Source organism: Bombina bombina, chromosome 5 (genome assembly GCF_027579735.1).
Source record: "Bombina bombina isolate aBomBom1 chromosome 5, aBomBom1.pri, whole genome shotgun sequence".
NCBI lineage: Eukaryota > Metazoa > Chordata > Amphibia > Anura > Bombinatoridae > Bombina > Bombina bombina.
The window spans coordinates 465476270-465492528 of NC_069503.1; the positions used below are offsets into that span (position 1 = coordinate 465476270).

General features: G+C 43.9%; 1 protein-coding gene across 1 annotated transcript in view; it reads left to right on the forward strand.

Moving 5' to 3' along the window:
* Nucleotides 1–16259, forward strand: part of ULK4 (unc-51 like kinase 4) — a 1503227-nt gene that overhangs the window by 520870 nt on the left and 966098 nt on the right. The window lies entirely within an intron of this gene.

A 16259-nucleotide genomic window follows, 5' to 3' on the forward strand; every position in this document is an offset into this window, starting at 1 on the left:
GTGCCTGAAGAAATCAAGTTGTTAATCCTTTAATCTGTACTTTTCCCTGTAAGCAAGGATTGGGGTTGTGCTGTGTCCATGTAATTCTCTTTAGTAAGAGTAATGGTGGCTTTTAGCAGTTGGAAGACACTGAGGTGGTCTTTGCTTAACTTGGTTACTCTGGTTTTCTTTATCTACAGGTCTATGTCAGTGAGGATTTTGTCCCTTCTGTTTTCTGTACCTGCCCTACAGCGGATCCACAGGTAAGTGCTTTTACCTTCTAGGTGAGAAGGATGCAGCACTTAGTTCCTTTTAAAAAAAAAAAGAAAAGAAAAAAGGATACTTAAAGAACAAGGTGGGTCCTTATGTGACTGAATATCCCTTTTAAAGGTTGGGGATTTATTGGGCAGCAGTTCAGGGCACTGTTCTGTCATGTTAAGGCTTTTTTTGATTTTGACTATGGGGATTTGTTTCTCTTGTTAAGTGTATCCAGTCCACGGATCATCCATTACTTGTGGGATATTCTCCTTCCCAACAGGAAGTTGCAAGAGGATCACCCACAGCAGAGCTGCTATATAGCTCCTCCCCTCACTGCCATGCCCAGTCATTCTCTTGCAACTCTCAACAAAGATGGACGTAGTAAGAGGAGAGTGGTGTATTATAGTTTGTTTTTTTAACTTCAATCAAAAGTTTGTTATTTTTAAATGGTACCGGAGTGCACTGTTTCATCTCAGGCAGCATTAGAAGAAGAATCTGCCTGTGATTTCTATGATCTTAGCAGAAGTAACTAAGATCCACTGCCGTTCTCACATATTCTGAGGAGTGAGGTAACTTCAGAGGGGCAATGGCGTTCAGGTTTTCCTGCAATAAGGTATGTGCAGTTAATATATTTCTTGGGATGGAATTTGCTAGAAAAATGCTGCTGATACCGGATTAATGTAAGTTAAGCCTTAAATGCAGTGATAGTGACTGGTATCAGGCTTATTAACAGAGATACATACTCTTATAAAAGTGTAATATAAAACATTTGCTGGCATGTTAATCGTTTTTATATATGTTTGGTGACAAAACTTATTGGGGCCTAGTTTTTTTCCACATGGCTGGCTTGATTTTTGCCTAGAAACAGTTTCCTGAAGCTTTCCACTGTTGCAATAAGAGTGGGAAGGGCCTATTTTAGTGCTTTTCTGTGCAGCTAAAAATACTGACAGAGACATTCAGCTTCCCTCTGCATGATACAGGACATCTCTAAAGGGCTCAAAAGGCTTCAAAATCGTGTTTGAGGAGGGTAACAATCACAGTAGACTGTGGCAGTTGTTGTGACTGTGTTTAAAAAACGTTTTTGTCATTTATTATTCTGTTTTTGTTATTAAGGGGTTAATCATCCATTTGCAAGTGGGTGCAATGCTCTGCTGACTTGTTACATACACTGTAAAAATTTTGATAGTGTAACTGCCTTTTTTCACTGTTATTTCAAATTTTGTCAAAATTTGTTTCTCTTAAAGGCACAGTAACGTTTTTTTATATTTATTGTGAACTTGCTTTAAGGTGTTTTCCAAGCTTGCTAATCTCATTGCTAGTCTGTACAAACATGTCTGAAACAGATGATACTTGTTCATTATGTTTAAAAGCCATGGTGGAGCCCCATAGGAGAATGTGTACTAAATGTATTGATTTCACCTTAAACAGTAAAGATCAGTCTTTATCTATAAAAGAATTGTCACCAGAGGGGTCTGTCGAGGGGGAAGTTATGCCGACTAACTCTCCCCACGTGTCGGACCCTTTGCCTCCCGCTCATGGGACGCACGCTAATATGGCGCCAAGTACATCAGGGACGCCCATAGCGATTACTTTGCAGGACATGGCTGCAATCATGAATAATACCCTGTCAGAGGTATTATCCAGATTGCCTGAATTGAGAGGCAAGCGCGATAGCTCTGGGGTTAGACGAGATACAGAGCGCGTAGATGCTGTAAGAGCCATGTCTGATACTGCGTCACAATATGCAGAACCTGAGGACTGAGAGCTTCAGTCTGTGGGTGACGTCTCTGAATCGGGGAGACCTGATTCAGAGATTTCTAATTTTAAATTTAAGCTTGAGAACCTCCGTGTATTGCTTGGGGAGGTATTAGCTGCTCTGAATGACTGTGACACAATTGCAGTGCCAGAGAAATTGTGTAGGCTGGATAAATACTATGCAGTGCCGGTGAGTACTGATGTTTTTCCAATACCTAAAAGGCTTACAGAAATTATTAGTAAGGAGTGGGATAGGCCCGGTGTGCCCTTTTCCCCACCTCCTATATTTAGAAAAATGTTTCCAATAGATGCCACTACACGGGACTTATGGCAGACTGTCCCTAAGGTGGAGGGAGCAGTTTCTACTTTAGCAAAGCGTACCACTATACCGGTTTAGGACAGTTGTGCTTTTCAGATCCAATGGATAAAAAATTAGAGGGTTATCTTAAGAAAATGTTTATTCAACAAAATTTTATTTTACAGCCCCTTGCATGCATTGCGCCTGTCACTGCTGCAGCGGCATTCTGGTTTGAGGCCCTGGAAGAGGCCATCCATACAGCTCCATTGACTGAAATTGTTGACAAGCTTAGAACTCTTAAGCTAGCTAACTCATTTGTTTCTGATGCTATTGTTCATTTGACTAAACTAACGGCTAAGAATTCCGGATTCGCCATCCAGGCGCGTAGGGCGCTATGGCTCAAATCCTGGTCAGCTGATGTGACTTCAAAGTCTAAATTACTCAACATTCCTTTCAAGGGGCAGACCTTATTCGGGCCTGGTTTGAGAGAAATTATTGCTGACATTACTGGAGGTAATGGTCATACCCTTCCTCAGGACAGGGCCAAATCAAAGGCCAAACAGTCTAATTTTCATGCCTTTCGAAATTTCAAGGCAGGTGCAGCATCAACTTCCTCTGCTTCAAAACAAGAGGGAACATTTGCTCAATCCAAGCAGGCCTGGAAACCTAACCAGTCCTGGAACAAGGGCAAGCAGGCCAGAAAGCCTGCTGCTGCCTCTAAGACAGAATGAAGGAGCGGCCCCCTATCCGACAACGGATCTAGTAGGGGGCAGACTCTCTCTCTTCGCCCAGGCGTGGGCAAGAGTTGTTCAGGATCCCTGGGCGTTGGAGGTCATATCTCAGGGATATCTTCTGGACTTCAAAGCTTTTCCTCCACAAGGGAGATTTCACCTTTCAAGATTATCTGCAAACCAGATAAAAGAAGAGGCATTCCTAAGCTGCGTACAAGATCTCCTTGTAATGGGAGTGATCCATCCAGTTCCACGGACGGAACAAGGACAGGGGCTTTATTCAAATCTGTTTGTGGTTCCCAAAAAAGAGGCAACCTTCAGACCAATTTTGGATTTAAAGATCCTAAACAAATTCCTCAGAGTTCCGTCATTCAAGATGGAAACTATTCGAACCATTTTACCCATGATCCAAGAGGGTCAGTACATGACCACAGTGGACTTAAAGGATGCCTATCTTCACATTCCGATTCACAAGAATCATCATTAGTTCCTGAGGTTTGCCTTTCTAGACAGGCATTACCAATTTGTAGCTCTTCCATTCAGGTTGGCTACAGCCCCAAGAATTTTTACAAAGGTTCTGGGCTCACTTCTGGCGGTCCTAAGACCGCGAGGCATAGCGGTGGCTCCTTACCTGGACGATATCCTGATACAGGCGTCAAGCTTTCAAATTGCCAAATCTCATACAGAGATAGTTCTGGCATTCCTGAGGTCGCATGGGTGGAAAGTGAACGAAGAAAAGAGTTCTCTATCTCCTCTCACAAGGGTTTCCTTCCTAGGGACTCTTATAGATTCTGTAGAAATGAAAATTTACCTGACGGAGTCCAGGTTATCAAAACTTCTAAATGCTTGCCGTGTTCTTCACTCCATTCCGCGCCCCATGGTGGCTCAGTGCATGGAAGTAATCGGCTTAATGGTAGCGGCGATGGACATAGTGCCATTTGCGCGCCTGCATCTCAGACCGCTGCAATTATGCATGCTCAGTCAGTGGAATGGGGATTACACAGATTTGTCCCCTCTACTAAATCTGGATCAGGAAACCAGAGATTCTCTTCTCTGGTGGTTATCTCGGGCCCATCTGTCCAAGGGTATGACCTTTCGCAGACCAGATTGGACAATTGTAACAACAGATGCCAGCCTTCTAGGTTGGGGTGCAGTCTGGAACTCCCTGAAGGCTCAGGGTTCATGGACTCAGGATGAGAAACTCCTCCCAATAAATATTCTGGAGTTAAGAGCAATATTCAATGCTCTTCTGGCTTGGCCTCAGCTAGCAACACTGAGGTTCATCAGATTTCAGTCGGACAACATCACGACTGTGGCTTACATCAACCATCAAGGGGGAACCAGGAGTTCCCTAGCGATGTCAGAAGTCTCCAAGATAATTCGCTGGGCAGAGACTCACTCTTGCCACCTGTCAGCGATCCATATCCTAGGTGTAGAGAACTGGGAGGCGGATTTTCTAAGTCATCAGACTTTTCATCCGGGGGAATGGGAACTCCATCCGGAGGTGTTTGCTCAATTGGTTCTCCGTTGGGGCAAACCAGAATTGGATCTCATGGCGTCTCACCAGAACGCCAAGCTTCCTTGTTACGGATCCAGGTCCAGGGACCCAGAAGCGGCACTGATAGATGCTCTAGCAGCGCCTTGGTTCTTCAACCTGGCTTATGTGTTTCCACCGTTTCCTCTGCTCCCTTGTCTGATTGCCAAAATCAAACAGGAAAGAGCATCAGTGATATTGATAGCGCCTGCGTGGCCACGCAGGACCTGGTATGCAGACCTAGTGGACATGTCATCCTTTCCACCATGGACTCTGCCTCTGAGACAAGACCTTCTAATACAAGGTCCTTTCAATCATCCGAATCTACTTTCTCTGAGACTGACTTCATGGAGATTGAACGCTTGATTCTATCAAAGCGTGGCTTCTCCGAATCAGTAATTGATACCTTAATACAGGCACGAAAGCCTGTCACCACGAAAATTTACCACAAGAAATGGCGTAAATATCTTCATTGGTGTGAATCCAAGAATTACTCATGGAGTAGGGTTAGGATTCCTAGGATATTGTCCTTCCTCCAAGAGGGTTTGGACAAAGGATTATCAGCTAGTTCTTTAAAGGGACTGATTTCTGCTCTGTCTATTCTTTTACACAAGCGTCTGGCAGAAGTTCCAGACGTTCAGGCATTTTGTCAGGCTTTAGTTAGAATTAAGCCTGTGTTTAAACCTGTTGCTCCTCCATGGAGCTTAAACTTGGTTCTTAAAGTTCTTTAAGGGGTTCCGTTTGAACCCTTTCATTCTATTGATATCAAACTTCTTTCATGGAAAGTTCTTTTTCTGATGGCTATTTCCTTGGCTCGAAGAGTCTCAGAGTTATCTGCCTTACATTGTGATTCTCCTTATCTGATCTTTCATTCAGATAAAGTTGTTCTGCGTACAAAACCTGGGTTTTTACCTAAGGTGGTTTCTAACAAGAATATCAATCAAGAGATTGTTGTTCCATCATTATGTCCTAATTCTTCTTCAAAGAAGGAACGTCTTTTGCATAATCTAGACGTAGTCCGTGCCTTGAAGTTTTACTTACAGGCTACTAAAGATTTTGGCCAAACATCTAACCTGTTTGTAGTTTACTCTGGACAGAGGAGAGGTCAGAAGGCCTCGGAAACCTCTCTTTCTTTTTGGCTTCGGAGTATAATCCTTTTAGCCTATGAGACTACTGGACAGCAGCCTCCTGAAAGGATTACAGCTCATTCTACTAGAGCTGTGGCTTCCACCTGGGCCTTTAAAAATGAGGCCTCTGTTGAACAGATTTGCAAGGCTGCAACTTGGTCTTCCCTTCATACTTTTTCCAAATTTTACAAATTTGATACTTTTGCTTCTTCGGAGGCTGTTTTTGGGAGAAAGGTTCTACAGGCAGTGGTTCCTTCCGTTTAAGTTCCTGCCTTGTCCCTCCCATCATCCGTGTACTTTAGCTTTGGTATTGGTATCCCACAAGTAATGGATGATCCGTGGACTGGATACACTTAACAAGAGAAAACATAATTTATGCTTACCTGATAAATTTATTTCTCTTGTAGTGTATCCAGTCCACGGCCCGCCCTGTCCTTTTAAGGCAGGTCTAAATTTTAATTAAACTACAGTCACCACTGCACCCTATGGTTTCTCCTTTCTCGTCTTGTTTCGGTCGAATGACTGGATATGGCAGGGGAGGAGCTATATAGCAGCTCTGCTGTGGGTGATCCTCTTGCAACTTCCTGTTGGGAAGGAGAATATCCCACAAGTAATGGATGATCCGTGGACTGGATACACTACAAGATAAATAAATTTATCAGGTAAGCATAAATTATGTTTTTTCTCAGGATAATGCTGTTCAGGGGTCGTCTCAGCCTTTTGTTAACATGTCCCAGTCTTTGACAGATTCACCTTTGGTTCCTCTCAGTCAACCTCTGGGAGTGTAATTTTGCCTTAAGATTTTGCTGCGCAGTTGACTTCTGCAGTTTCTGCAGCCCTAAGTGCTTTACCTAGTTCTGGTAACGGAAAGATAAAATCTAAGAACATTTATATGGCTTCTGATTTTGCCAAGGCTGATTTGGTTAGTCTTTCTCAGTTATCTAGCAAGGATCATTCCTCAGCAGCGTCTGAGGGCGAGATCTCTGATTCAGAATCTGCAGTTCTTAGTACAATAGATTTTGAGGAGGTTAGTTTAAGATTTAAACTGGAGCATCTCCGTTTACTTTTGAAGGAGGTTTTAGCTACTTTGGATGACTCTGAAACTGTTTTTGATGTCAAACCTAAATCTGTGGAGGTTTTTCCTGTTCCAAATCATATGTCTGACATATCTCAGAAATGGGAGAAGCCGGGTGTTCCTTTTAACCCGTCTCCTTTGTTTAAAAAGATGTTTCCTGTGGCTAATTCAGTGCGAGATCTGTGGCGCACTGTTCCTTGTGTAGAGGGCGCTATATCTACCTTAGCCAAGAGAACTACTATTCCTCTTGAGGCTAGTTCCTCTTTTAGCGACCCTATGGATAAGAAACTGGAGGGTTATTTAAGAAAGATATTTCTTCATCAGGGTTTGCAGTGGCAACCAGTTGCTTTTGTCAGCTCTTTCGATTCTTCTGCAGAAGCGTCTGGCTATTTTGTCCAGGTTTTGGTTAGAATCAGGCCTGTGTTTAGGACAATTGCTCCTTCTTGGAGTCTTAATCTGGTTCTTAAAGTTCTGCAGCAGGCTCCATTTAAGCCTATGCATTCTGTTGATATCAAGTTATGGTCCTGGATGTTTTGCGTGCTTTAAGGTTCTATTTACAGGCTACGAAAGATTTTCATCCATCCTCTGCTCTTTTTGTTGTCTTTACTGGTAAATGGAGGGGTCAGAATGCAACTTCTTCTACTCTCTCCTTCTGGTTGAGAAGTGTTATTCAATTGGCTTATGAGACAGCTGGACAGCAGCCTCCAGAGAAAATTTCGGCTTACTGCACTAGGGGTGTCGCTTCCTCTTGGACCTTTAGAAATTATGCTTCTATGGAACAGATTTGCAAGGCGCCACTTGGATACTTTTCTTCCTAATGGGAAAGAGTCCACAGCCGCATTCATTACTTATGGGAAATAAGAACCTGGCCAGCAGGAGGAGTCAAAGACACACCAGCCAAAGGCATAAATACTCCTCCCACTTCCCCCACCCCCCAGTCATTCTTTGCCTTTCGTCCCAGGAGGTTGTCAGAGATGTGTCAGAAGTTTTTTTTTAAAATTATTTTTTCATATGTCCCTTATGGGGGGGTGCTACCCTTCGACATGGGACAGGAGTTTTAAGTAGTCCTTTCAGTCTCTCGTGGAGGGCCTGGGCGAAAGTGAGGGTCCGGAGATGCAATGGGAGTTTCCCCTGTGTTTCCCCTGTGACACCATCCCGACTCGTATTCACAACTCCGTTTCAGCACTTGGCGTTGCCGAACTTCGTTTGGCTACATGCTGTCTTCTCTCAAGTCCATGAAGGAGGCGATGCTACTATTCGTCACACTTGAAGGGCCGTGTTCCTGTTCCACTGCGTAGATTCCGGTAAGATTGTTTAATTGTATTCCTTTATCTGTAATGTGATTATTATGACAGTTAAGTATGGGCCTCGTTGAGACACCTTCTGCTCAGATCAGGGAATCATGGGAAAATTCCTCTTTAGGGTGGATTAGTGAACGGGGTAGGTTTTTTATCATGTTTCTTATGTGATTCAACCTGCTTGTGCGTGTGCATAGGGGCTCTGCGGCCCATACATATGCCTAGATGGCACATATTGACTTGTTCTTCGGTTGTGGTTTACACAGCCTAGAACTATACCTCTGGGTTATGCCTATTTTATTCAGACTTGCTTAAACTTTTTCTGTGGGCCTGCTTTTGCCGCCCTTTAGTGGCGCGCTTTTTGGGATTCACGGTGATCTGGTGACCGGGCGCGTTTTTACGCTTGGGTGGGGCTTCTTCCCCTTCCGCATTGCTGACTGAGTGGCAATGGCGGAAAGAGTCTGCTCCGCTGTCTGGTCATTGGAGGTGGTGAGTGCCCCCAGCCATTGTGGGTGTCAGGTGCCAGTTGTTTCCTTTTTCCAATCCCTGTTTATCTTGTGCAATCTTAAGACATGGAGGATTCCAATGCCGGGACTATTTTTATATCATGTCTTTGGGTGAGGATTGTAATTCGGAGTCGTCCTCGGATGAGGACCGTAATTTGGCCCTGTTATCGCAAGTCTGGCAATCTTGTCTCTCGTGCCTGGATAGTTTGCCGGGTCCCTCGGGCTTGGGGGATCCTGGGCCTTCCAAGCCATCGGCCTATGGGGGCTCTGCTCCTCAGGAGGCGCCTCATCAATCGCATACTACTTTTACTTTTGAGGTCCCCGATGTTAATGTCCCCTCCGTGCAGGGTGGATTGTTTTCCTCTGAGATGGCAGGACATTTGCAATTTAATATTTTAATGGCACTGAATTGCTTGCAGGACCCTGAAGTTTCCTTGCAGTTATGTGCCTGCCTGCCTATTCCAGGTGACCGTGAACGGCACTATATTATTCCACCGGGGGTGTTTGCTCCCCCTTGTTGTTCTTTACATTATAGGATTATGCAGTTGCTTGTCCTATTAAGATGACTGGACATTGTTCCTTTTCTTCTGTCTTGTATCTTCCCTCTGGGAATTTTTAATTGGGGTCCCTCGCTTGGTTGAGGGGCTGTGGCGGGATTGTTGCCCCTGACAGATGCTGACCTTGAGGTGGGTGCTCTCGGTTGGGCCCACTCGTGGTTCTATCTAGGTTCTTTGGACTGTTGGTAGATTTGTGTTTCTGGGACTGCTTTTTGTTTTCCAAAATATTTGTTGATCCCTTTTTCGGACGAACTTGGATTTTGTTTTCTTGGGAATCTGTTTTTAGGTTGGTGCCTTTATTGGTCCGCCTCTTACCCTCCCGTTTTGCATTCTGTGTCCTCTTGGCTTGGGTATCAATTTGCCATAAGTAGTGAATCTGGCTGTGGACTCTTTCCCATTAGGAAGAAAAACATAAATTATGCTTACCTGATCATTTTCTTTTCTTTTGTGGGAAAGAGTCCACAGGCCCCCGCACGTTTTTTTGAGGCGTTGTTTATCTTTTGGCACCCTTTCACCTTGATGATTCTTCCACTGTTCCTTGTTCCCTCGGCTGAATGACTGGGGATGGGGGAAGTGGAAAGAGTATTTATGCCTTTGGCTGGTGGGTCTTTGCCTCCTCCTGGTGGCCAGGTTCTTATTTCCCAAAAGTAATGAATGCGGCTGTGGACTCTTTCCCACGGAAGAAAAGAAAATTTTCAGGTAAGCATAATTTGTTTTTTCCAAATTTTCCAAATTTGATGTTTTTGCTTCAGTTGAGGCTTCTTTTGGGAGGAAAGTTCTTCAAGCGGTGGTGCCTTCTGTTTAGGTTCGCATGTCTTGTGTATCCCTCCCTTCCATTCTGTGGACTCTAGCTTTGGTATTGGATCCCACTAGTAATTGAATGGATTTGCAGACTCTCCATGCCATTGGAAATAAAACATAATTTCCATCTAAAGGGGAGGAGAGTCCACAGCTTCATTCATTACTTTTGGGAATAAAGAGGTAAAGACACCCCAGCCAAAGGCTTAAATACCTCCCCCACTCCCCTCATCCTCAAGTCATTCTTTGCCTTTCGTCACAGTAGAATGACAGAGAAGTGCCAAAGAGTTGGAGTTGTCTCTTTTGTAGGGTAGTACTCTTCGGAATGGGACTGGAGTTTTAAGTAGTCCTGTCAGCCTCTCAGTGAGAGCCTGGACAAAAGTTAGAATCCGGAGATGCAGGGAGAGTCTTTCTGCGAAACCATCCCGACTCATATTAACAGCTCCACAAGCAATCAGCGTTGCCAAATTTCGCTGCCTGCTTTCTGCACTCAAGTCCATGTCAGGAGCGATGCTTTTTCCTGTCACACTTGAAGGGCCGTGTTCCTGTTCCACGGCATTGATTCTGGTAAGATTGTTTCATTTTTTATACACAATGATAACACAGAAGACAGGGTCACAGTGTGGCGCCTTATAGCTTATGGAATCAAGGGTTAATATTCCCAGTAAGGTTATTATTGAACAGGGTTTGTTATACATAATATTGTTTGTTGTGTTATTGCTGCGTTATGTGCGAGATGTGGCTCTGGCAATGGGGGAACTTTAGGTTGACTTCTGGGAGTATTTGCGCTACCGGTTTTGGCGCGTTTAATCCTTCATGCAGGGGTGGTCCTGCGAGGCATCCCAGGTAACCGGGTGTGTCGGTCTCTACTTTCTCTGTTGATCAGCGGAATAGGAGATGAAGCGGTTTCTGTACTCCGGGTCATAGGAAGTGGTGAGTGCCCCAGCCATTGGAGGATATAAAGGTGCCTGTTTATTCAGCTAGTCTAGTCCATAATAAAAGTGCAAGCTATGGAGGACTCTGACGCGTTAGAGGGTACTCCCTCTTTAACAAAGTCTCATTCCTGTGTTTATTGTGAGGAGGTTCTTGTAGATCAGCCTGCTCAACTATGTTCCACATGCCTTGATAAAGTTGTGACATGTAAAACTAAAGGGATGTCTAGTACTACTGAGCCGTCCACCTCTGAGGGTTCTCCTCCCATGAGGTGCATTCCCTGCTTTCATCTCCGAGTGCACATGCAGCGCCCCAGGGTCCAACCATTACTCCTACGGGAGAGATTCGTTGGCTGTCAGATTTTACGGATCAACTGCAAATGGTGGTATCAAAAGTGATCCATGCCTTTCCATGTTCTGCTAAGCGCAAGTGTTGGGCGTATCATGGCGGCCCGGCCCAAGGGTTATCTACTCCTATGGAAATATCAGAGGCGTTATACGATGACGAGGCCCACTCCAACTCTTCGGAGGAGGCTCCTTCTGGGTCGGAGTCCATGTCATCTCATTCTCCGGCAGCGGAGGAGCCTGACTTTAGGTTTAGGATGGAGAATTTGTGATTTTTGCTGAAGCAAGTGCTTGCTACTCTGGAGGTTCCAGAACCTGAAGCTTCCAGAGCAACCTTCGATTCCTAAGCTTGATAAAGTATATGAGGACAGGGTGGTGCCTCAGACCCGTTCCTGTTAAGATGGCTAATATTATTAAGAATGAATGGGAGCGATTAGGTTCTTCCTTTTCCCCTTCTTCCTTTAAGAAAATGTTCCCCATTCTGGACTCTCAGCTTGAGCTGTGGGGGACTGTCCATAAGGTGGAAAGTGCTATCTCTACACTCGTGAAGCGGACGACTATTCCTCTCGAGGATAGTACGTCATGTAAAGAGCCCATGGATAAAAAGTTGGATAACATGTTAAGGAAAATGTTTCAGCACACAGGGTTTGTTTATCAACCGGCAGCAGCTGTAGCCGTGGTTTCCGGTGCTGCGACATATTTGTGTGAATCCCTGTGTGATATGGTCTAGATGGAGACTTCCATCAACGAGATACAGGATAAGATTAAGGCGTTGAAGGTCGCCAATTCTTTCATTTGTGACGCCAATATGCAAATTATTCACCTGAACGCAAATGTTTCAGGATTATCCGTTTTAGCTTGCAGGGCTCTGTGGCTAAAGTCTTGATCGGCGACATGACCTCTAAGTCGAGGCTGTTGTCCCTGCCTTTTCAAGGAAAGATTCTGTTCGGTCCAGGATTGTATTCGAACATATCCACGGTTGCGGGAAGCAAGGGAGCTTTCCTAGCGCAGTATAAGAAGGCTAAGCCTAAAGGATCTACTTTTCGTCCCTTTTGCGTGGACAAGGCACAGCACCAGCAGCCTGCCGCGAAAGCGGATCAGTCCAAGGGAACCAAGCAGCACAAGAAGCCCGCTGAAACTAAATCGGCATGAAGGGGCAGCCACAACCAGTCTCCGGACCAAGTAGGGGGCAGATTGTCTCTCTTCCCTGAAGCCTGGTTGCAGGACATTCAGGAGGTTGTCGTCCAGGGTTACAGGATAGGGTTCCGGTCCCATCCGCCCAGGGGCAGATTCCTCCTGTCAAACCTGTCTTCAAGACCGGAAAAAGGGAGTGACCTTTCTTCAATGTGTGAGGGATCTCTCCTCTCTAGGTGTTATCGTACCAGTACCCCGAACAGAAAGGGGTCTAGGGTATTCAAATCTCTTTGTGGTTCCAAAGAAGGAGGGCACGTTTCGCCCGATTCTGGACCTAAAGTGCTTAAACAAGTTTCTGGCTGTTCCATCATTCAAAATGGAAACGATCAGATCTATTCTGCCCCTAGTTCAAGAGGGACAGTTCATGACGACAATAGACTTGAAAGGATGCTTACCTTCATGTTCCAATTCACAGGGATCACTTCAAGTTCCTAAGATTTGCGTTTCTGGACCAACACTTCCAGTTTGCGACTGTTCCTACGGTCCCGAGAGTCTTCACTAAGGTTCTGGGGGTGCTTCTTGCAGTGGCCAGATCCAGGGGCATTTCTGTAGTGCCCTATTTGGACAACATCCTAATCCAGGCGCCGTCGTTCAGCCTCGCAGAGGATCATTTGAGGGCTTTTCTTTTATTGCTCCAATAGCACGGTTGGAAGATCAACTCAGGAAAGAGTTCCCTGGTTCCCAGGAACAGGATGGAGTTCCTGGGGATGATAATAGATTCTATGTCCATGAAAATATTTCTCACAGAGCAACGACACAGGAAGATTGTGTCCACCTGTCTTGCCCTTTAGCCCTCCTCAAGCCCTTCGGTGGCTCAGTGTATGGAGATGCTCGGGCTCATGGTTTCCAGGATAGACGTCATCCCTTTTGCCATTTTCCATCTTAGGCCTCTTCAATTGTGCATGTTGAGACAGTGGAACAGCGGTCATTCAGATCTATCACATCGGATATCCATGGATGCTCGGACCATGGACTCCCTCTCATGCTGTATACGTCCGGAGCATCTGTCCCTGGGGACATCCTTCTTGAGACCGTCCTGGGAGATTGTGACCACGGACGCGAGTCTGGCAGGATGGGGAGCTGTTTGGGGTTCCAAAATGGTCCCGGGAGGAGTCTCTCCTTCCAATAAATATTCTGGAACTTAGAGCAATTTACAACGCTCTGAGGGCTTGACCTCTTCTGGGGTCCTTCAGCTTCATCAGATTCCAGACCAACAACCTTACCTCTGTGGCTTACATCAACCATCAGGGGGGTACAAGGAGCTCCCTAGCAATGAGGGCGTTGTCTCTGATTTTGGAGTGGGCGGAGTCCCACAACTTCTCGCTCTCAGTGATCCACATTCCAGGTGTGGACAACTGGGAAGCGGACTTTCTCAGCAGGCAATCTTTTAATCCAGGGGAATGGTCTCTTCACCCCGAAATGTTTGGGGAGATTTGTCTCAGGTGGGGAATGCCGGAGATAGATCTCATGGCGTCCAGACTCAATTGCAAGCTACCCCGATATGGGTCGAGGTAGAGGGATATCCAGGCAGAGCTGATAAATGCCTTAGTAGTGCCTTGGGGATTTGTGGACTCTCCATGCCAGGAAAGAAAATAATTTATAAGGTATAAATTATGTTTTTACCTGCTCTTGTTCAAGATAATCCTGAACATCTGGCCTGTTTGGGAGGCCTGAGGACAGGTTTGTGTTAGACTGATTAAAATGGCTAATAGCTTCATTTGTGATGCTGACATTTTAAATGGTTTGCATTAATGCAAAAAACGCTGATTTGGCGGTATAAGATAATTGGAGGATTACCTGGATTTTTGTCTTAAACCAGTTGAGCAGGATATAGGTTGAAGAAACCAGTTAGTGTAGTACAAGGTAGATCTGTAAATAGGCCAGAGGGTCAGAACCAGAAGAGCCATCCAAAACCAAACGTTAGAGCAGGCGGATTAAACTAGTATAATAGCCAAAAAAAAAGAGTTCCAATGATCATAAGCCAGAAAATTAGTCCACAGGTAGCGTAGGTCAGACAGAGACTTTGCCAGGGTCAAAGTCAGGAACAAGAATGTTTCAGTCTTTATGCAAAATAACCAAGGACTGAATGGAAGTTGACCTTAACACTCCCCATTTAGTCTTGGTTACAGGATCAAGGCCATGGTGATTTCCAATTATGAAAAGTTTAAAGAGCACTATTAAAGCTCACTATTTATGTATATACTTTGTGGGACTTTAAAAATAAGGCGTCAGTTGAACAAATTTGCAAGGCTGCAACTTGGTTATCGTTGCATATGTTCATTAAATTTTATTATTTTGTGTTTGCCTCGGCTGAGGCAGCTTTCAGGCAGTGGTTTCTGGTAAATAGGTCCCTGCCTTTTTCTTTCTTTCTTGTCTCACCCATTTTTCGTAGGTATTAGTTACCAGCAGTAAGGAATCGTGGACTCTCACCACCTTAAGAAGGAAAGCATAGGGGGCGGAGCTGACTATTGTTGCGGCAGGCTGGGCACTGCAGGAATCAGCCAATCAGATTCAAGTTCAATCCGATTGGCTGATCGGAACAGCCAATAGAATGCGAGCTCAATCTGATTGGCTGATTCCATCAGCCAATCAGATTTTTCCTACCTTAATTTCTTCAGCGCCGCTTGGAGGATTAACTTCTTCCGCTCCGGATGTCCACTTCGGTTCCATCGCTGCTCGGCTGAGTGAAGACGACTCAAGGTAGGATGATCTTCAGGGGATTAGTGTTAGGTTTTTGTAAGGGGGGTTTGGGTTAGATTAGGGGTATGTGGGTGGTGGGTTTTAATGTGGGGGGGGGTTGTATTTTTCTTTTACAGGCAAAAGAGCTGAACTTTTTGGGGCATGCCCCCACAAATGGCCCTTTTAAGGGCTGGTAAGGTAAAAGAGCTTTGAACTTTATTTAATTTAGAATAGGGTAGGGCATTTTTTTATTTTGGGGGGGGGGTGTTATTTTATTAGGGGGCTTAGATTAGGTGTAAGTAGCTTAAAATTGTTGTAATATTTTTAAAATGTTTGTAACTTATTTTTTTATTTTTTGTAACTTAGCTTTTTTTTATTTTTTTTACTTTAGTTAGTTTATGTAATTGTATTTAATTGTAGTTATTTGTAGGTAGTTTAATTAATTTTAATGATAGTGTAGTATTAGGTTTAATTGTAACTTAGGTTAGGATTTATTTTACAGGTAATTTTGTATTTATTTTAGCTAGGTAGTTATTAAATAGTTAATAACTATTTAATAACTATTCTAACTAGCTAAAATAAGTACAAAGTTACCTGTAAAATAAATATAAATCCTAAGATAGCTACAATATAATTATTATTTATATTGTAGCTATATTAGGGTTAATTTTACAGGTAAGTATTTAGTTTTAAATAGGAATAATTTATTAAAGTATAGTGTAGTGTTAGGTGTAATTATAACTTAGGTTAGGATTTATTTTACAGGTAAATTTCAGTTTATTTTAGCTAGGTAGCTATTAAATAGTTAATAACTATTTAATAGCTATTGTACCTAGTTAAAATAAATTGAAAGTTGCCTGTAAAATAAAAATAAATCCTAAGATAGCTACAATATAATTATTATTTATATTGTAGCTATATTAGGGTTTATTTTAAAGGTAAGTATTTAGTTTTAAATAGGATTCATTTAGTTAATAATAGAAATATTATTTAGATTTATTTAATTAATATTTAAGTTAGGGGGGCGTTAGGGTTAGACTTAGGTTTAGGGGTTAATAATTTTATTACAGTGGCGGCGGTGTAGTGGGGGGCAGGATAGGGGTTAATAAATTTATTATAGGTGGCGACGGTGTAGGGGGGCAGGATAGGGGTTAATAAATTTAATATAGGTTGCGGCGGGTTCAGGGAGTGGC